This window comes from Phyllobates terribilis, unplaced genomic scaffold (assembly GCF_046119375.1).
Source record: "Phyllobates terribilis strain yellow unplaced genomic scaffold, ASM4611937v1 Scaffold_277__1_contigs__length_2500907, whole genome shotgun sequence".
Lineage (NCBI taxonomy): Eukaryota > Metazoa > Chordata > Amphibia > Anura > Dendrobatidae > Phyllobates > Phyllobates terribilis.
In genome coordinates, this window is record NW_027363037.1 from 1141903 (window position 1) to 1162884 (window position 20982).

At 44.7% G+C, this 20982-nt stretch overlaps 11 non-coding genes and 1 pseudogene across 11 annotated transcripts; all 12 read right to left on the reverse strand.

Moving 5' to 3' along the window:
• Positions 1-1100: 1100 nt before the first annotated feature.
• On the reverse strand, positions 1101-1291 carry LOC141220103 (U2 spliceosomal RNA). Its single transcript, XR_012288475.1, has one exon. It is a non-coding gene; the product is annotated as a U2 spliceosomal RNA (small nuclear RNA).
• Positions 1292-2413: 1122 nt separating this feature from the next.
• LOC141220104 (U2 spliceosomal RNA) lies at positions 2414-2604 on the reverse strand. Its single transcript, XR_012288476.1, has one exon. It is a non-coding gene; the product is annotated as a U2 spliceosomal RNA (small nuclear RNA).
• Positions 2605-3728: 1124 nt separating this feature from the next.
• Positions 3729-3919, reverse strand: LOC141220105 (U2 spliceosomal RNA). Its single transcript, XR_012288477.1, has one exon. It is a non-coding gene; the product is annotated as a U2 spliceosomal RNA (small nuclear RNA).
• A 1121-nt stretch (positions 3920-5040) lies between these two features.
• Positions 5041-5231, reverse strand: LOC141220106 (U2 spliceosomal RNA). The gene has a single exon (XR_012288478.1). It is a non-coding gene; the product is annotated as a U2 spliceosomal RNA (small nuclear RNA).
• A 1117-nt stretch (positions 5232-6348) lies between these two features.
• Positions 6349-6536, reverse strand: LOC141219708 (U2 spliceosomal RNA). Its single transcript, XR_012288138.1, has one exon. It is a non-coding gene; the product is annotated as a U2 spliceosomal RNA (small nuclear RNA).
• A 6106-nt stretch (positions 6537-12642) lies between these two features.
• On the reverse strand, positions 12643-12833 carry LOC141220107 (U2 spliceosomal RNA). The gene has a single exon (XR_012288479.1). It is a non-coding gene; the product is annotated as a U2 spliceosomal RNA (small nuclear RNA).
• A 1121-nt stretch (positions 12834-13954) lies between these two features.
• On the reverse strand, positions 13955-14145 carry LOC141220108 (U2 spliceosomal RNA). The gene has a single exon (XR_012288480.1). It is a non-coding gene; the product is annotated as a U2 spliceosomal RNA (small nuclear RNA).
• Positions 14146-15266: 1121 nt separating this feature from the next.
• LOC141220211 (U2 spliceosomal RNA) lies at positions 15267-15457 on the reverse strand. Its single transcript, XR_012288581.1, has one exon. It is a non-coding gene; the product is annotated as a U2 spliceosomal RNA (small nuclear RNA).
• A 1118-nt stretch (positions 15458-16575) lies between these two features.
• On the reverse strand, positions 16576-16766 carry LOC141220109 (U2 spliceosomal RNA). Its single transcript, XR_012288481.1, has one exon. It is a non-coding gene; the product is annotated as a U2 spliceosomal RNA (small nuclear RNA).
• A 1121-nt stretch (positions 16767-17887) lies between these two features.
• On the reverse strand, positions 17888-18078 carry LOC141220215 (U2 spliceosomal RNA). The gene has a single exon (XR_012288585.1). It is a non-coding gene; the product is annotated as a U2 spliceosomal RNA (small nuclear RNA).
• A 1112-nt stretch (positions 18079-19190) lies between these two features.
• On the reverse strand, positions 19191-19373 carry LOC141219631 (U2 spliceosomal RNA). Its single transcript, XR_012288086.1, has one exon. It is a non-coding gene; the product is annotated as a U2 spliceosomal RNA (small nuclear RNA).
• An 837-nt stretch (positions 19374-20210) lies between these two features.
• LOC141219718 (U2 spliceosomal RNA) lies at positions 20211-20308 on the reverse strand (annotated as a pseudogene).
• Between the last annotated feature and the right edge of the window lie 674 nt (positions 20309-20982).

A 20982-nucleotide genomic window follows, 5' to 3' on the forward strand; every position in this document is an offset into this window, starting at 1 on the left:
ATTGGTTTCAAACTACGGAGCCACCCAAGGATCCTGAAAAGTCCATTTGTGGAGATGAGCTCCTGGATTCCCGTTAAGAAGACATGTTGTCAACCTCTAGATCCCTTACATGCCTGCACTTTTCGGCTTGCTGCTGCTGTTTTAGATCTGCATAACTACACCTCTTTAAACACAGCACCTTCACCCCCTGCTGTTCCCACCCGCCTCAACACCGTTGGAAGGGAGGAGAACCAATTAAGGCGGGGGGTGGGGTGGAACGAGCAGCTGTCTACCCTTAGCAGGAGGGCTGCTGATTACATACCTCTCCTGCTGCTGCTGCTGCTGCTGGCTGTCCAGCAGCAGACTGAAGGTGGCTGCTGCTGTGCACAGGTATATAAAGGCTTAGAGCCTATTATGACACGCGCAGCCAGCGTTCCATTGCCACATTCCATCTACTGCAGGCAGGATACCTGGCTGGCTGAATGTCGCTGAGAAGCTCACAGAGACCGCCATAAGCATCAGTTTAACAGAATGCCACAGACTAATCAACCAAACTTTTTGGGTTGGGTTCTCTTTTATAGTCTGCAGGCATTAAATGAAAGAAGTCAGTGTTCCAGCAGAGGGAGACAACGTTTCAGAAAAGGCATTGTAGCAAACCAAAAAAGAAATTTTAAGCGCAGCAGAGTAACCAGCGCACATACCTGTTAGCTCAGGTGAGTTTAAAAGGCTGCTGTTGATAACAAGGGCATTTGCTAAATAGATGGTGTGTGTGCAACAATATACTGAAAGGTCAATTATATTGTGCAGCTTATCTCACCACCTGTAGTTATTTAGGTGAAAGCTCCAAAATGCTTGCCTAATATGTCTGTTTATCCAAAAGGAAGTAAAAAGGGAGAGCTAGAAAGATAGCATTTCATTACATTACATGGCAATGCAATGCACAGTTGCTGAAGTTGAACCAAAATGAGCTTGTAATCTGGCTTCTGCAACTTTGAACATGAAAAATCCAATGAGGAGAAGAAAAGCAAAGCCAAAGAGTCCATCCCAAAATCCGACAAACAAGCAAAATGAACAAAAAACATTGAATTCAATTCTTTCTGATTTTAGAAACTGCATTAAAGAAGGGGTGCACCGGTCCTGGAGATACTGCAATACCAGGTCAATGCGTGGAGTGGACAGAGCAAGCTCTTTTTCCATCTCCCTGTTCTAAAAATCCATTTAATATATGGTCCCCAGATAGGGGACGTATCAGATATTAAACTGATAAGAACAGATACTACACTTGATCTTAGCCAAAAGGCCGAGAAGCGATAACCAGAATTGGTTTCAAACTACGGAGCCACCCAAGGATCCTGAAAAGTCCATTTGTGGAGATGAGCTCCTGGACTCCCGTTAAGAAGACATGTTGTCAACCTCTAGATCCCTTACATGCCTGCACTTTTCGGCTTGCTGCTGCTGCAATCCACGCGTTTTAGATCTGCATAACTCCACCTCTTTAAACACAGCACCTTCACCCCCTGCTGTTCCCACCCGCCTCAACACCGTTGGAAGGGAGGAGAACCAATTAAGGCGGGGGGTGGGGTGGAACGAGCAGCTGTCTACCCTTAGCAGGAGGGCTGCTGATTACATACCTCTCCTGCTGCTGCTGCTGCTGCTGCTGGCTGTCCAGCAGCAGACTGAAGGTGGCTGCTGCTGTGCACAGGTATATAAAGGCTCAGAGCCTATTATGACACGCGCAGCCAGCGTTCCATTGCCACATTCCATCTACTGCAGGCAGGATACCTGGCTGGCTGAATGTCGCTGAGAAGCTCACAGAGACCGCCATAAGCAACAGTTTAACAGAATGCCACAGACTAATCAACCAAACTTTTTGGGTTGGGTTCTCTTTTATAGTCTGCAGGCATTAAATGAAAGAAGTCAGTGTTCCAGCAGAGGGAGACAACGTTTCAGAAAAGGCATTGTAGCAAACCAAAAAAGAAATTTTAAGCGCAGCAGAGTAACCAGCGCACATACCTGTTAGCTCAGGTGAGTTTAAAAGGCTGCTGTTGATAACAAGGGCATTTGCTAAATAGATGGTGTGTGTGCAACAATATACTGAAAGGTCAATTATATTGTGCAGCTTATCTCACCACCTGTAGTTATTTAGGTGAAAGCTCCAAAATGCTTGCCTAATATGTCTGTTTATCCAAAAGGAAGTAAAAAGGGAGAGCTAGAAAGATAGCATTTCATTACATTACATGGCAATGCAATGCACAGTTGCTGAAGTTGAACCAAAATGAGCTTGTAATCTGGCTTCTGCAACTTTGAACATGAAAAATCCAATGAGGAGAAGAAAAGCAAAGCCAAAGAGACCATCCTAAAAATCCGACAAACAAGCAAAATGAACAAAAAACATTGAATTCAATTCTTTCTGATTTTAGAAACTGCATTAAAGAAGGGGTGCACCGGTCCTGGAGATACTGCAATACCAGGTCAATGCGTGGAGTGGACAGAGCAAGCTCTTTTTCCATCTCCCTGTTCTAAAAATCCATTTAATATATGGTCCCCAGATAGGGGACGTATCAGATATTAAACTGATAAGAACAGATACTACACTTGATCTTAGCCAAAAGGCCGAGAAGCGATAACCAGAATTGGTTTCAAACTACGGAGCCACCCAAGGATCCTGAAAAGTCCATTTGTGGAGATGAGCTCCTGGACTCCCGTTAAGAAGACATGTTGTCAACCTCTAGATCCCTTACATGCCTGCACTTTTCGGCTTGCTGCTGCTGCAATCCACGCGTTTTAGATCTCCATAACTCCACCTCTTTAAACACAGCACCTTCACCCCCTGCTGTTCCCACCCGCCTCAACACCGTTGGAAGGGAGGAGAACCAATTAAGGCGGGGGGTGGGGTGGAACGAGCAGCTGTCTACCCTTAGCAGGAGGGCTGCTGATTACATACCTCTCCTGCTGCTGCTGCTGCTGCTGCTGCTGGCTGTCCAGCAGCAGACTGAAGGTGGCTGCTGCTGTGCACAGGTATATAAAGGCTCAGAGCCTATTATGACACGCGCAGCCAGCGTTCCATTGCCACATTCCATCTACTGCAGGCAGGATACCTGGCTGGCTGAATGTCGCTGAGAAGCTCACAGAGACCGCCATAAGCAACAGTTTAACAGAATGCCACAGACTAATCAACCAAACTTTTTGGGTTGGGTTCTCTTTTATAGTCTGCAGGCATTAAATGAAAGAAGTCAGTGTTCCAGCAGAGGGAGACAACGTTTCAGAAAAGGCATTGTAGCAAACCAAAAAAGAAATTTTAAGCGCAGCAGAGTAACCAGCGCACATACCTGTTAGCTCAGGTGAGTTTAAAAGGCTGCTGTTGATAACAAGGGCATTTGCTAAATAGATGGTGTGTGTGCAACAATATACTGAAAGGTCAATTATATTGTGCAGCTTATCTCACCACCTGTAGTTATTTAGGTGAAAGCTCCAAAATGCTTGCCTAATATGTCTGTTTATCCAAAAGGAAGTAAAAAGGGAGAGCTAGAAAGATAGCATTTCATTACATTACATGGCAATGCAATGCACAGTTGCTGAAGTTGAACCAAAATGAGCTTGTAATCTGGCTTCTGCAACTTTGAACATGAAAAATCCAATGAGGAGAAGAAAAGCAAAGCCAAAGAGTCCATCCCAAAATCCGACAAACAAGCAAAATGAACAAAAAACATTGAATTCAATTCTTTCTGATTTTAGAAACTGCATTAAAGAAGGGGTGCACCGGTCCTGGAGATACTGCAATACCAGGTCAATGCGTGGAGTGGACAGAGCAAGCTCTTTTTCCATCTCCCTGTTCTAAAAATCCATTTAATATATGGTCCCCAGATAGGGGACGTATCAGATATTAAACTGATAAGAACAGATACTACACTTGATCTTAGCCAAAAGGCCGAGAAGCGATAACCAGAATTGGTTTCAAACTACGGAGCCACCCAAGGATCCTGAAAAGTCCATTTGTGGAGATGAGCTCCTGGACTCCCGTTAAGAAGACATGTTGTCAACCTCTAGATCCCTTACATGCCTGCACTTTTCGGCTTGCTGCTGCTGCAATCCACGCATTTTAGATCTGCATAACTCCACCTCTTTAAACACAGCACCTTCACCCCCTGCTGTTCCCACCCGCCTCAACACCGTTGGAAGGGAGGAGAACCAATTAAGGCGGGGGGTGGGGTGGAACGAGCAGCTGTCTACCCTTAGCAGGAGGGCTGCTGATTACATACCTCTCCTGCTGCTGCTGCTGCTGCTGCTGGCTGTCCAGCAGCAGACTGAAGGTGGCTGCTGCTGTGCACAGGTATATAAAGGCTCAGAGCCTATTATGACACGCGCAGCCAGCGTTCCATTGCCACATTCCATCTACTGCAGGCAGGATACCTGGCTGGCTGAATGTCGCTGAGAAGCTCACAGAGACCGCCATAAGCAACAGTTTAACAGAATGCCACAGACTAATCAACCAAACTTTTTGGGTTGGGTTCTCTTTTATAGTCTGCAGGCATTAAATGAAAGAAGTCAGTGTTCCAGCAGAGGGAGACAACGTTTCAGAAAAGGCATTGTAGCAAACCAAAAAAGAAATTTTAAGCGCAGCAGAGTAACCAGCGCACATACCTGTTAGCTCAGGTGAGTTTAAAAGGCTGCTGTTGATAACAAGGGCATTTGCTAAATAGATGGTGTGTGTGCAACAATATACTGAAAGGTCAATTATATTGTGCAGCTTATCTCACCACCTGTAGTTATTTAGGTGAAAGCTCCAAAATGCTTGCCTAATATGTCTGTTTATCCAAAAGGAAGTAAAAAGGGAGAGCTAGAAAGATAGCATTTCATTACATTACATGGCAATGCAATGCACAGTTGCTGAAGTTGAACCAAAATGAGCTTGTAATCTGGCTTCTGCAACTTTGAACATGAAAAATCCAATGAGGAGAAGAAAAGCAAAGCCAAAGAGTCCATCCCAAAATCCGACAAACAAGCAAAATGAACAAAAAACATTGAATTCAATTCTTTCTGATTTTAGAAACTGCATTAAAGAAGGGGTGCACCGGTCCTGGAGATACTGCAATACCAGGTCAATGCGTGGAGTGGACAGAGCAAGCTCTTTTTCCATCTCCCTGTTCTAAAAATCCATTTAATATATGGTCCCCAGATAGGGGACGTATCAGATATTAAACTGATAAGAACAGATACTACACTTGATCTTAGCCAAAAGGCCGAGAAGCGATAACCAGAATTGGTTTCAAACTACGGAGCCACCCAAGGATCCTGAAAAGTCCATTTGTGGAGATGAGCTCCTGGACTCCCGTTAAGAAGACATGTCAACCTCTAGATCCCTTACATGCCTGCACTTTTCGGCTTGCTGCTGCTGCAATCCACGCGTTTTAGATCTGCATAACTCCACCTCTTTAAACACAGCACCTTCACCCCCTGCTGTTCCCACCCGCCTCAACACCGTTGGAAGGGAGGAGAACCAATTAAGGCGGGGGGTGGGGTGGAACGAGCAGCTGTCTACCCTTAGCAGGAGGGCTGCTGATTACATACCTCTCCTGCTGCTGCTGCTGCTGGCTGTCCAGCAGCAGACTGAAGGTGGCTGCTGCTGTGCACAGGTATATAAAGGCTCAGCTCAGAGCCTATTATGACACGCGCAGCCAGCGTTCCATTGCCACATTCCATCTACTGCAGGCAGGATACCTGGCTGGCTGAATGTCGCTGAGAAGCTCACAGAGACCGCCATAAGCAACAGTTTAACAGAATGCCACAGACTAATCAACCAAACTTTTTGGGTTGGGTTCTCTTTTATAGTCTGCAGGCATTAAATGAAAGAAGTCAGTGTTCCAGCAGAGGGAGACAACGTTTCAGAAAAGGCATTGTAGCAAACCAAAAAAGAAATTTTAAGCGCAGCAGAGTAACCAGCGCACATACCTGTTAGCTCAGGTGAGTTTAAAAGGCTGCTGTTGATAACAAGGGCATTTGCTAAATAGATGGTGTGTGTGCAACAATATACTGAAAGGTCAATTATATTGTGCAGCTTATCTCACCACCTGTAGTTATTTAGGTGAAAGCTCCAAAATGCTTGCCTAATATGTCTGTTTATCCAAAAGGAAGTAAAAAGGGAGAGCTAGAAAGATAGCATTTCATTACATTACATGGCAATGCAATGCACAGTTGCTGAAGTTGAACCAAAATGAGCTTGTAATCTGGCTTCTGCAACTTTGAACATGAAAAATCCAATGAGGAGAAGAAAAGCAAAGCCAAAGAGTCCATCCCAAAATCCGACAAACAAGCAAAATGAACAAAAAACATTGAATTCAATTCTTTCTGATTTTAGAAACTGCATTAAAGAAGGGGTGCACCGGTCCTGGAGATACTGCAATACCAGGTCAATGCGTGAAGTGGACAGAGCAAGCTCTTTTTCCATCTCCCTGTTCTAAAAATCCATTTAATATATGGTCCCCAGATAGGGGACGTATCAGATATTAAACTGATAAGAACAGATTTTTTTTTTTTTTTTTTTTTTTTCTTTAAACCATTCAGGTTAGTTTTATAGCAAATCAGTAGGATATACCAAAACTGTTGCAAAAAAAACTTCTCATCATCATGGCCATATTTATTAAGCATAAAGTAACCTAATATTACAGAAAGAAGAACATCTTATTAATATAAACCAAAAGATCACTGAAATTTTACAATATGCCTCCACTTTTTAAATTTCCATATTCCCTCGGCATCTGTTCCACCACCGCTACTACTATCCATCTTGTAAATCAAAAATAGCCTAGAAAGAATAATCCTAATACATTCATTTACTGTAATTGATTTCCTTTTAAATACACAAAGATTCCTCACATCCCACAAACTTTCTAACACACAAGCCATAATTAACCACAAAACTCTCTCCTTTACACGTCCACTTGCACCAATACCAAACATAACCACACGCCAATCCACAAAAGTCACTCCTGCCAAACTCCTACACAACCCCCCTACACATTTCCACACGTCTTGCGCAAAATCACAATTCCACATCAGATGCATAACCGTCTCACAACCATTACATCCATCTCTTGGACAAACATCCGACCTAATCAAACCTCTCTTCTTTTGAACGTCTCTCACTGGAAGAATATTGTGAAACGCCATCCACACTACATCCTTCTGTTTGTTGGACATCCCATACATACCCAACTTTCTCCAAGCATCCGCAACCTCATTCCCTCTCAAACCAACAATATTAGACTCGACCTCATTTGCACACAATTTCCTATACACCCTCTTAGTCATTCTAAACTCATCCACCGGCACACTCAGCAAATCATACTTCTTGACAAACTTCTCAATCACCTCATACCACACCGGACACTTAAAAGACACAGGCACTCTCGCATCCCTCTTTCTCCAACCTAACCCATACAACATCCATCCTGCAGAATAACTTGCCATACATGCACCCTTATTACCTTTACCCAACAATACCACAATCGTCTTAATATAATGGAGCCCTAAAAAAACCTCAACATTAGGAAATCCCAAACCACCATGCTGGCAGGCCTTATAAAGGCTTTCCCTCTTCAGCTTCTCCATCTTGCTGCACCAGAAAAAGGAAAAAATCATTTTCTCAACTCTCTTCACTTTCCTAAAAGGGGATGGAAAAATTATGGCCACAAAAAGCAGAATGGGTAAGATCACTGCTTTGATAACTAGAACTTTGCCCCGCAAAGAAAGATCTCTCATTCTCCAAAAATTCAATTTTCGCTCAACACGCATACCACACTCGTCCCAACTCTCATTTCCTTTCAGATCATCATTGAAAAATACCCCTAAAACCTTAATTGCACTCTCCTCATACTTAACACCTTCCATACGAATACTGTCATCTCCAAAGCATTTGAAACTACACTTAGTCCAGTTAACTCTAAAACCTGATGCACCACAGAAAAAATCCAAAAGCAACCTCACCCTACTCATTGAAGCCATACTTTCACTCACCATCACAACATCATCCATGTAACCTAACACCTTCACATGCTTACCACCACTCCCAGGCACTAACAATCCTCTCATCATTTTCTCACGTCTCACTAAACACAGCAAAGGCTCAATCACACATACAAACAAGACAGGGGACATAGGGCACCCCTGTCTTACACCAGACCTAATCATCACTTTGTCAGACAACCATCCATTCACTAAAAACTCACTTGACACATAATCATATAAAGACTTAACTCCATTCAGAAAAACCCTAGGGAAACCCATCCTCTCCAATACTTTAAACAGAAACACATGCGAAACTCTATCAAAAGCCTTTTCGAAATCAATTGCTAACACCATACACTTCTGCTTTCTAGTCTTACAATCCCCAAGCATATCCCTTAACAATAACAAATTATCACTTATACTCCGACCAGGCACGGCACACACTTGGTCATCCTCCACAACCCTACCAATCACCTCACGCATACGATTTGCTAACAATTTACTGTAGACCTTATAATCAGCGTTAAGCAATGATATGGGTCTCCAGTTCTCCAAACGCTTTTTCTCACCCTTCTTAAACACAAGAACCACTATACCCTCTTTCATACTGTCACACAAAACACCATTCATCCACATATACCTACAAACCTCAGTCAAGTCCTTACCCAAAAACTCCCAAGCTTTCACATACAGCTCCACAGGCAACCCATCCTTCCCAGGCGTCTTATTCTTTTTAGCACTCATAACAACATTCCTCACCTCATCCAAAATAACATCCTCACACAAAGCATCACATTCATCCGAACCAAGTCTCTTCTCCATACCACTCAATACATGCGACACAAGTCCAGGATCAATCCATTTCTCATCGTACAACTTACTATAGAAGCCATTCACCTCATTCAACACATTCTTCCCAACCACACTAGATCCATCTTCACCTACCACTTCACTCAAATCCAACTTCCTTCCATTCATTTTTTTAAAAAAGTACCTGGTGCACTTTTCATTCTTTTCCAAATGCTCTAACTTGGTACGGTAAATAATCTCTTTACCTTTTTCATCCAGAAGACATTTTAACTCATTCTTAGCAACCTCAAGCTGATCAGACATATCCATTCCTTTCCTAACACACCCACGCAACCAATCAATCCGTCTACTTAAGTCATTAAATCTATTACGATATCTGGCAGCTTTTTTGTAGCCCCATTTTTTAAAGAAAGTTTTTAACTGTAATTTCACCCAATCCCACCATTCAAGCACACTACCAAAATCACGCTTACGCCACCTCCAACTTGCATACCTTTTCTCCAACTCACTCATCACCTCCTCATCCTCCAACAACCTCGTATTCAATTTCCAAACCCCACCCCCAAACACCATGTCCCCATTCGCACTAAAAACTCCACGCAAACACTCATGATCAGAAAAAGGTACCTTATGTTGAACATAACTTGAACAAACCATATTTTTGGAAAATAACATCCTATCTATCCTCGATGAAATATTACCACGGTCAGCATAATATGTAGGCGGTGGTGGAATGCCATACTCAAGTATTGCAGCGTCTAAGAAAGAAAAATCAGAAATAAGTTGAGATAACTTTTTTCCCGTAATGTCCACATTACCTTCTGTGACACAATTACAGTCACCAACAAAAACTGTAGGAATTTTTCCAGGGAGAAAAAAACTCAATTTCTCAAGAAGAGCAAGCCGCTCCTCTTTTTTAGTAGGACAATATAAATTAATCATTCTAACCTTCCACCCCCTATAACTCAAAAAAACAATAATGCAGCGACCCACCTCCACAACCGTGTAACTATCAATAGTAATATTCTTATTACCAACTAAAATCCCCACACCATCATTTTTGTTAAAGCTGGACCCCGACCAAACATACTGGCCATAAGGCCAGTCCTTATCCCCTGGAGATTCAGTAATCCCACACTCTTGTAGACAATAGACATCTGCACTCAAACCCTTTAGATAATCCAGAACTGTTGTTCTTCGGGTAACAGATCTAATTTGCCTAACATTAAGGGACACAATGTCCCATCCAGAATGATGCGGCATAACTAAAGGGGATCACACATAACCTGAAAAAAAAAGAAAGAAAACATCAACTCAACCTTCATCAAGCAAAGCAAAGCTATTACCATCTGGCTGAATGCCAAATGTAACAATGTCAGGAGAAAATACATCTGACGGGTAAGCACGAGAGTCCACCGGGCTATCACACACGGCAGCAATGGATGAACACTCAGTCCTTGGCTTCTTCTTGACCACATCAGGATCCTCCTCATCAGAGAAACGGACAGCAGACAAGTCCCCTTGGCCACCGCCCCCGATCTCCTCTGAAGCAGTATTGCACCAAGATATGACAGGAGAATTGGACAAGTCCATTTCCCCCTCACCACGGACACCAAACTGGGGAGGGAAAGGTGACATCACCTCTGGAATCACCATGTCAAAGCCTCCTGACGCAGGAGGCTGAAGCTGGGCATCTTCAAATATGTCGTCCATCTGAGTGCCATCCTCTTCCTCTTGGGGAGCAGTTGCCTCCCCGACATCCGGAAGGGGACCTTGTGGAACCCTAGTAGAAGTCGAAGGAACAGCAGGCCCCTCCGCGACCACTTGAGCAAAAGACTTAGGAGTGGTTCTAGCTTGACACTGCCTAAGAACATGCCCCTCCTCACCACAAGCATCACACTTTACCTGGTTCTTGCAGTCTTTCGCCATATGACCAGACGAGTTACACCTCCTGCAGGTTGGCGGATACCTGCAGGACTCCTGGACATGACCATACTTGTTACATCTTCTGCAGAAAAAAGGAGCATCAGGAAAGTACAAGAAACCAGTGTCTCTCCCAATAGAGAAACTCATAGGAGGATAATGTATGCCCCCTGGCCCCTCGGGGTCTGTAGCAAAACGAACAAAGTACTTGTATTTGCCAGTCCACAAGCCTTCTTCATTCGAGATCTTGTGGGAAAAATGCACATAAGTACAATGCCTCCTCAAGAATACAGTAATGTCCTCCTGGGGGATAAAGGGATTGTGCATAAACACAACAACAGGAACATCCCCCTTTGAATAGAGGACAGTAAAAGTGAGTCCATCTAGGAGGGAGTTCTCAGTATGGCCTTTCAAGGTTCTATAAAGATTTTGGCAAGCAGCCATAGTAGAAAGAACCAGCACATACCTTCCATGACTTCTAAATTCCTGCAGGCAAAGAATGTCCGACTTCTTAATCTTCAATGCTTCATAGAAGATGGCATTCACCAGGTAGGACATGGAAAAATGTCCCTTCTTCTCCTCGGAAATCTCAATGCGAAATCCATTCTTGACCCGGGGGTCCCCGGTCCCAGCAAATTTCAGCTTGACTCCCATAGACAGCCACGGAAATCGCCTTCCCGTTTCCTCCTCACTCTCCCCCTATAGCAGCATCCAGCTTAAGCCACCGGAGTGGCGATGCTGGAAGGCCGAGGGCTAGCACTCAAGGAACCTGATGTCCAGACACTTGATCTTAGCCAAAAGGCCGAGAAGCGATAACCAGAATTGGTTTCAAACTACGGAGCCACCCAAGGATCCTGAAAAGTCCATTTGTGGAGATGAGCTCCTGGACTCCCGTTAAGAAGACATGTTGTCAACCTCTAGATCCCTTACATGCCTGCACTTTTCGGCTTGCTGCTGCTGCAATCCACGCGTTTTAGATCTGCATAACTCCACCTCTTTAAACACAGCACCTTCACCCCCTGCTGTTCCCACCTGCCTCAACACCGTTGGAAGGGAGGAGAACCAATTAAGGCGGGGGGTGGGGTGGAACGAGCAGCTGTCTACCCTTAGCAGGAGGGCTGCTGATTACATACCTCTCCTGCTGCTGCTGCTGGCTGTCCAGCAGCAGACTGAAGGTGGCTGCTGCTGTGCACAGGTATATAAAGGCTCAGAGCCTATTATGACATGCGCAGCCAGCGTTCCATTGCCACATTCCATCTACTGCAGGCAGGATACCTGGCTGGCTGAATGTCGCTGAGAAGCTCACAGAGACCGCCATAAGCAACAGTTTAACAGAATGCCACAGACTAATCAACCAAACTTTTTGGGTTGGGTTCTCTTTTATAGTCTGCAGGCATTAAATGAAAGAAGTCAGTGTTCCAGCAGAGGGAGACAACGTTTCAGAAAAGGCATTGTAGCAAACCAAAAAAGAAATTTTAAGCGCAGCAGAGTAACCAGCGCACATACCTGTTAGGTCAGGTGAGTTTAAAAGGCTGCTGTTGATAACAAGGGCATTTGCTAAATAGATGGTGTGTGTGCAACAATATACTGAAAGGTCAATTATATTGTGCAGCTTATCTCACCACCTGTAGTTATTTAGGTGAAAGCTCCAAAATGCTTGCCTAATATGTCTGTTTATCCAAAAGGAAGTAAAAAGGGAGAGCTAGAAAGATAGCATTTCATTACATTACATGGCAATGCAATGCACAGTTGCTGAAGTTGAACCAAAATGAGCTTGTAATCTGGCTTCTGCAACTTTGAACATGAAAAATCCAATGAGGAGAAGAAAAGCAAAGCCAAAGAGTCCATCCCAAAATCCGACAAACAAGCAAAATGAACAAAAAACATTGAATTCAATTCTTTCTGATTTTAGAAACTGCATTAAAGAAGGGGTGCACCGGTCCTGGAGATACTGCAATACCAGGTCAATGCGTGGAGTGGACAGAGCAAGCTCTTTTTCCATCTCCCTGTTCTAAAAATCCATTTAATATATGGTCCCCAGATAGGGGACGTATCAGATATTAAACTGATAAGAACAGATACTACACTTGATCTTAGCCAAAAGGCCGAGAAGCGATAACCAGAATTGGTTTCAAACTACGGAGCCACCCAAGGATCCTGAAAAGTCCATTTGTGGAGATGAGCTCCTGGACTCCCGTTAAGAAGACATGTTGTCAACCTCTAGATCCCTTACATGCCTGCACTTTTCGGCTTGCTGCTGCTGCAATCCACGCGTTTTAGATCTGCATAACTCCACCTCTTTAAACACAGCACCTTCACCCCCTGCTGTTCCCACCCGCCTCAACACCGTTGGAAGGGAGGAGAACCAATTAAGGCGGGGGGTGGGGTGGAACGAGCAGCTGTCTACCCTTAGCAGGAGGGCTGCTGATTACATACCTCTCCTGCTGCTGCTGCTGCTGCTGCTGGCTGTCCAGCAGCAGACTGAAGGTGGCTGCTGCTGTGCACAGGTATATAAAGGCTCAGAGCCTATTATGACACGCGCAGCCAGCGTTCCATTGCCACATTCCATCTACTGCAGGCAGGATACCTGGCTGGCTGAATGTCGCTGAGAAGCTCACAGAGACCGCCATAAGCAACAGTTTAACAGAATGCCACAGACTAATCAACCAAACTTTTTGGGTTGGGTTCTCTTTTATAGTCTGCAGGCATTAAATGAAAGAAGTCAGTGTTCCAGCAGAGGGAGACAACGTTTCAGAAAAGGCATTGTAGCAAACCAAAAAAGAAATTTTAAGCGCAGCAGAGTAACCAGCGCACATACCTGTTAGCTCAGGTGAGTTTAAAAGGCTGCTGTTGATAACAAGGGCATTTGCTAAATAGATGGTGTGTGTGCAACAATATACTGAAAGGTCAATTATATTGTGCAGCTTATCTCACCACCTGTAGTTATTTAGGTGAAAGCTCCAAAATGCTTGCCTAATATGTCTGTTTATCCAAAAGGAAGTAAAAAGGGAGAGCTAGAAAGATAGCATTTCATTACATTACATGGCAATGCAATGCACAGTTGCTGAAGTTGAACCAAAATGAGCTTGTAATCTGGCTTCTGCAACTTTGAACATGAAAAATCCAATGAGGAGAAGAAAAGCAAAGCCAAAGAGTCCATCCCAAAATCCGACAAACAAGCAAAATGAACAAAAAACATTGAATTCAATTCTTTCTGATTTTAGAAACTGCATTAAAGAAGGGGTGCACCGGTCCTGGAGATACTGCAATACCAGGTCAATGCGTGGAGTGGACAGAGCAAGCTCTTTTTCCATCTCCCTGTTCTAAAAATCCATTTAATATATGGTCCCCAGATAGGGGACGTATCAGATATTAAACTGATAAGAACAGATACTACACTTGATCTTAGCCAAAAGGCCGAGAAGCGATAACCAGAATTGGTTTCAAACTACGGAGCCACCCAAGGATCCTGAAAAGTCCATTTGTGGAGATGAGCTCCTGGACTCCCGTTAAGAAGACATGTTGTCAACCTCTAGATCCCTTACATGCCTGCACTTTTCGGCTTGCTGCTGCTGCAATCCACGCGTTTTAGATCTGCATAACTCCACCTCTTTAAACACAGCACCTTCACCCCCTGCTGTTCCCACCCGCCTCAACACCGTTGGAAGGGAGGAGAACCAATTAAGGCGGGGGGTGGGGTGGAACGAGCAGCTGTCTACCCTTAGCAGGAGGGCTGCTGATTACATACCTCTCCTGCTGCTGCTGCTGCTGCTGCTGGCTGTCCAGCAGCAGACGGAAGGTGGCTGCTGCTGTGCACAGGTATATAAAGGCTCAGAGCCTATTATGACACGCGCAGCCAGCGTTCCATTGCCACATTCCATCTACTGCAGGCAGGATACCTGGCTGGCTGAATGTCGCTGAGAAGCTCACAGAGACCGCCATAAGCAACAGTTTAACAGAATGCCACAGACTAATCAACCAAACTTTTTGGGTTGGGTTCTCTTTTATAGTCTGCAGGCATTAAATGAAAGAAGTCAGTGTTCCAGCAGAGGGAGACAACGTTTCAGAAAAGGCATTGTAGCAAACCAAAAAAGAAATTTTAAGCGCAGCAGAGTAACCAGCGCACATACCTGTTAGCTCAGGTGAGTTTAAAAGGCTGCTGTTGATAACAAGGGCATTTGCTAAATAGATGGTGTGTGTGCAACAATATACTGAAAGGTCAATTATATTGTGCAGCTTATCTCACCACCTGTAGTTATTTAGGTGAAAGCGCCAAAATGCTTGCCTAATATGTCTGTTTATCCAAAAGGAAGTAAAAAGGGAGAGCTAGAAAGATAGCATTTCATTACATTACATGGCAATGCAATGCACAGTTGCTGAAGTTGAACCAAAATGAGCTTGTAATCTGGCTTCTGCAACTTTGAACATGAAAAATCCAATGAGGAGAAGAAAAGCAAAGCCAAAGAGTCCATCCCAAAATCCGACAAACAAGCAAAATGAACAAAAAACATTGAATTCAATTCTTTCTGATTTTAGAAACTGCATTAAAGAAGGGGTGCACCGGTCCTGGAGATACTGCAATACCAGGTCAATGCGTGAAGTGGACAGAGCAAGCTCTTTTTCCATCTCCCTGTTCTAAAAATCCATTTAATATATGGTCCCCAGATAGGGGACGTATCAGATATTAAACTGATAAGAACAGATACTACACTTGATCTTAGCCAAAAGGCCGAGAAGCGATAACCAGAATTGGTTTCAAACTACGGAGCCACCCAAGGATCCTGAAAAGTCCATTTGTGGAGATGAGCTCCTGGACTCCCGTTAAGAAGACATGTTGTCAACCTCTAGATCCCTTACATGCCTGCACTTTTCGGCTTGCTGCTGCTGCAATCCACGCGTTTTAGATCTGCATAACTCCACCTCTTTAAACACAGCACCTTCACCCCCTGCTGTTCCCACCCGCCTCAACACCGTTGGAAGGGAGGAGAACCAATTAAGGCGGGGGGTGGGGTGGAACGAGCAGCTGTCTACCCTTAGCAGGAGGGCTGCTGATTACATACCTCTCCTGCTGCTGCTGCTGCTGCTGGCTGTCCAGCAGCAGACTGAAGGTGGCTGCTGCTGTGCACAGGTATATAAAGGCTCAGAGCCTATTATGACATGCGCAGCCAGCGTTCCATTGCCACATTCCATCTACTGCAGGCAGGATACCTGGCTGGCTGAATGTCGCTGAGAAGCTCACAGAGACCGCCATAAGCAACAGTTTAACAGAATGCCACAGACTAATCAACCAAACTTTTTGGGTTGGGTTCTCTTTTATAGTCTGCAGGCATTAAATGAAAGAAGTCAGTGTTCCAGCAGAGGGAGACAACGTTTCAGAAAAGGCATTGTAGCAAACCAAAAAAGAAATTTTAAGCGCAGCAGAGTAACCAGCGCACATACCTGTTAGCTCAGGTGAGTTTAAAAGGCTGCTGTTGATAACAAGGGCATTTGATAAATAGATGGTGTGTGTGCAACAATAAACTGAAAGGTCAATTATATTGTGCAGCTTATCTCACCACCTGTAGTTATTTAGGTGAAAGCTCCAAAATGCTTGCCTAATATGTCTGTTTATCCAAAAGGAAGTAAAAAGGGAGAGCTAGAAAGATAGCATTTCATTACATTACATGGCAATGCAATGCACAGTTGCTGAAGTTGAACCAAAATGAGCTTGTAATCTGGCTTCTGCAACTTTGAACATGAAAAATCCAATGAGGAGAAGAAAAGCAAAGCCAAAGAGTCCATCCCAAAATCCGACAAACAAGCAAAATGAACAAAAAACATTGAATTCAATTCTTTCTGATTTTAGAAACTGCATTAAAGAAGGGGTGCACCGGTCCTGGAGATACTGCAATACCAGGTCAATGCGTGGAGTGGACAGAGCAAGCTCTTTTTCCATCTCCCTGTTCTAAAAATCCATTTAATATATGGTCCCCAGATAGGGGACGTATCAGATATTAAACTGATAAGAACAGATACTACACTTGATCTTAGCCAAAAGGCCGAGAAGCGATAACCAGAATTGGTTTCAAACTACGGAGCCACCCAAGGATCCTGAAAAGTCCATTTGTGGAGATGAGCTCCTGGACTCCCGTTAAGAAGACATGTTGTCAACCTCTAGATCCCTTACATGCCTGCACTTTTCGGCTTGCTGCTGCTGCAATCCACGCGTTTTAGATCTGCATAACTCCACCTCTTTAAACACAGCACCTTCACCCCCTGCTGTTCCCACCCGCCTCAACACCGTTGGAAGGGAGGAGAACCAATTAAGGCGGGGGGTGGGGTGGAACGAGCAGCTGTCTACCCTTAGCAGGAGGGCTGCTGATTACATACCTCTCCTGCTGCTGCTGCTGCTGCTGCTGGCTGTCCAGCAGCAGACTGAAGGTGGCTGCTGCTGTGCACAGGTATATAAAGGCTCAGAGCCTATTATGACACGCGCAGCCAGCGTTCCATTGCCACATTCCATCTACTGCAGGCAGGATACCTGGCTGGCTGAATGTCGCTGAGAAGCTCACAGAGACCGCCATAAGCAACAGTTTAACAGAATGCCACAGACTAATCAACCAAACTTTTTGGGTTGGGTTCTCTTTTATAGTCTGCAGGCATTAAATGAAAGAAGTCAGTGTTCCAGCAGAGGGAGACAACGTTTCAGAAAAGGCATTGTAGCAAACCAAAAAAGAAATTTTAAGCGCAGCAGAGTAACCAGCGCACATACCTGTTAGCTCAGGTGAGTTTAAAAGGCTGCTGTTGATAACAAGGGCATTTGCTAAATAGATGGTGTGTGTGCAACAATATACTGAAAGGTCAATTATATTGTGCAGCTTATCTCACCACCTGTAGTTATTTAGGTGAAAGCTCCAAAATGCTTGCCTAATATGTCTGTTTATCCAAAAGGAAGTAAAAAGGGAGAGCTAGAAAGATAGCATTTCATTACATTACATGGCAATGCAATGCACAGTTGCTGAAGTTGAACCAAAATGAGCTTGTAATCTGGCTTCTGCAACTTTGAACATGAAAAATCCAATGAGGAGAAGAAAAGCAAAGCCAAAGAGTCCATCCCAAAATCTGACAAACAAGCAAAATGAACAAAAAACATTGAATTCAATTCTTTCTGATTTTAGAAACTGCATTAAAGAAGGGGTGCACCGGTCCTGGAGATACTGCAATACCAGGTCAATGCGTGGAGTGGACAGAGCAAGCTCTTTTTCCATCTCCCTGTTCTAAAAGTCCATTTAATATATGGTCCCCAGATAGGGGACGTATCAGATATTAAACTGATAAGAACAGATACTACACTTGATCTTAGCCAAAAGGCCGAGAAGCGATAACCAGAATTGGTTTCAAACTACGGAGCCACCCAAGGATCCTGAAAAGTCCATTTGTGGAGATGAGCTCCTGGACTCCCGTTAAGAAGACATGTTGTCAACCTCTAGATCCCTTACATGCCTGCACTTTTCGGCTTGCTGCTGCTGCAATCCACGCGTTTTAGATCTGCATAACTCCACCTCTTTAAACACAGCACCTTCACCCCCTGCTGTTCCCACCCGCCTCAACACCGTTGGAAGGGAGGAGAACCAATTAAGGCGGGGGGTGGGGTGGAACGAGCAGCTGTCTACCCTTAGCAGGAGGGCTGCTGATTACATACCTCTCCTGCTGCTGCTGCTGGCTGTCCAGCAGCAGACTGAAGGTGGCTGCTGCTGTGCACAGGTATATAAAGGCTCAGAGCCTATTATGACACGCGCAGCCAGCGTTCCATTGCCACATTCCATCTACTGCAGGCAGGATACCTGGCTGGCTGAATGTCGCTGAGAAGCTCACAGAGACCGCCATAAGCAACAGTTTAACAGAATGCCACAGACTAATCAACCAAACTTTTTGGGTTGGGTTCTCTTTTATAGTCTGCAGGCATTAAATGAAAGAAGTCAGTGTTCCAGCAGAGGGAGACAACGTTTCAGAAAAGGCATTGTAGCAAACCAAAAAAGAAATTTTAAGCGCAGCAGAGTAACCAGCACACATACCTGTTAGCTCAGGTGAGTTTAAAAGGCTGCTGTTGATAACAAGGGCATTTGCTAAATAGATGGTGTGTGTGCAACAATATACTGAAAGGTCAATTATATTGTGCAGCTTATCTCACCACCTGTAGTTATTTAGGTGAAAGCTCCAAAATGCTTGCCTAATATGTCTGTTTATCCAAAAGGAAGTAAAAAGGGAGAGCTAGAAAGATAGCATTTCATTACATTACATGGCAATGCAATGCACAGTTGCTGAAGTTGAACCAAAATGAGCTTGTAATCTGGCTTCTGCAACTTTGAACATGAAAAATCCAATGAGGAGAAGAAAAGCAAAGCCAAAGAGTCCATCCCAAAATCCGACAAACAAGCAAAATGAACAAAAAACATTGAATTCAATTCTTTCTGATTTTAGAAACTGCATTAAAGAAGGGGTGCACCGGTCCTGGAGATACTGCAATACCAGGTCAATGCGTGGAGTGGACAGAGCAAGCTCTTTTTCCATCTCCCTGTTCTAAAAATCCATTTAATATATGGTCCCCAGATAGGGGACGTATCAGATATTAAACTGATAAGAACAGATTTTTTTTTTTATCGAAAGCCCGAATTCGTGTACAAAACCCGAGTGCGCTTAAAAAAGTGACAAGTGCCACAAAAAAAGTGCACTAGGATGCTGGTCTTCTTGAAACCCTCTCCAAAAGGAGAAGGGTCCCCCAAACCATTCCCCGTCCCTCCGAGCCAAAAGGCCACAGCGAGGAACAGGGACAAAAAGCCACCTCCAGCCGAAGCCAGAGGCGACCCAATCTTACCCCCAGCACCTGCCCGAGTTCTCACCCGAGCAAGGCACTGGGAGCCAAAGACTGTGCTCCCCTCCCGGAAGAGGGGAGCCAACAACGCTCTCCTCCCGAAAGAGGAGAGCCAGGGGGGTTCAGGGGGGAGCGGAACCTGATGGCCACACACTCCCCCCCTAGACCTGCCAAGAGAGGAACCCGTAAGGGAACCGCATCCCGACAAAATCCTAGTAGGACGTGACACACGTGAATAAGTGGACACACAGTGACAAAGAAATTAAATAAATAGTGAAGGTTTCACAGTATAATACTGCCCGGACCTTCGACCGGGAATTGAAAAATTCCCCATCCTAAGGCCAGAAGGCCCGGAATAAGGGTGTGTGCGAAGAAAGAAAATTTGAAGTGCTTGTGCAAATGTGCCATAAACTCAAGTGGGGTTCCCAATCCCAGTGAGTTAAGGCACCCCAGGGTCACCACTCCTGGGGCACTTCACACTTCGGGCTTTCGATCTTCCCCAGCCCAATGGCGTCGATCCTGGGGGGCCATGCTTTCCACCAGATGACTATATTAGCCACCTGGCGTACTAACTAGCGCCTAAACCCCAGTGTGCATAATGTATCAATCTACTAGGGCGGCCAACATCCAAAACCGCCTTTTCGAAAGATACTACACTTGATCTTAGCCAAAAGGCCGAGAAGCGATGACTGATAAGAACAGATACTACACTTGATCTTAGCCAAAAGGCCGAGAAGCGATAACCAGAATTGGTTTCAAACTACGGAGCCACCCAAGGATCCTGAAAAGTCCATTTGTGGAGATGAGCTCCTGGACTCCCGTTAAGAAGACATGTTGTCAACCTCTAGATCCCTTACATGCCTGCACTTTTCGGCTTGCTGCTGCTGCAATCCACGCGTTTTAGATCTGCATAACTCCACCTCTTTAAACACAGCACCTTCACCCCCTGCTGTTCCCACCCGCCTCAACACCGTTGGAAGGGAGGAGAACCAATTAAGGCGGGGGGTGGGGTGGAACGAGCAGCTGTCTACCCTTAGCAGGAGGGCTGCTGATTACATACCTCTCCTGCTGCTGCTGCTGCTGCTGGCTGTCCAGCAGCAGACTGAAGGTGGCTGCTGCTGTGCACAGGTATATAAAGGCTCAGAGCCTATTATGACACGCGCAGCCAGCGTTCCATTGCCACATTCCATCTACTGCAGGCAGGATACCTGGCTGGCTGAATGTCGCTGAGAAGCTCACAGAGACCGCCATAAGCAACAGTTTAACAGAATGCCACAGACTAATCAACCAAACTTTTTGGGTTGGGTTCTCTTTTATAGTCTGCAGGCATTAAATGAAAGAAGTCAGTGTTCCAGCAGAGGGAGACAACGTTTCAGAAAAGGCATTGTAGCAAACCAAAAAAGAAATTTTAAGCG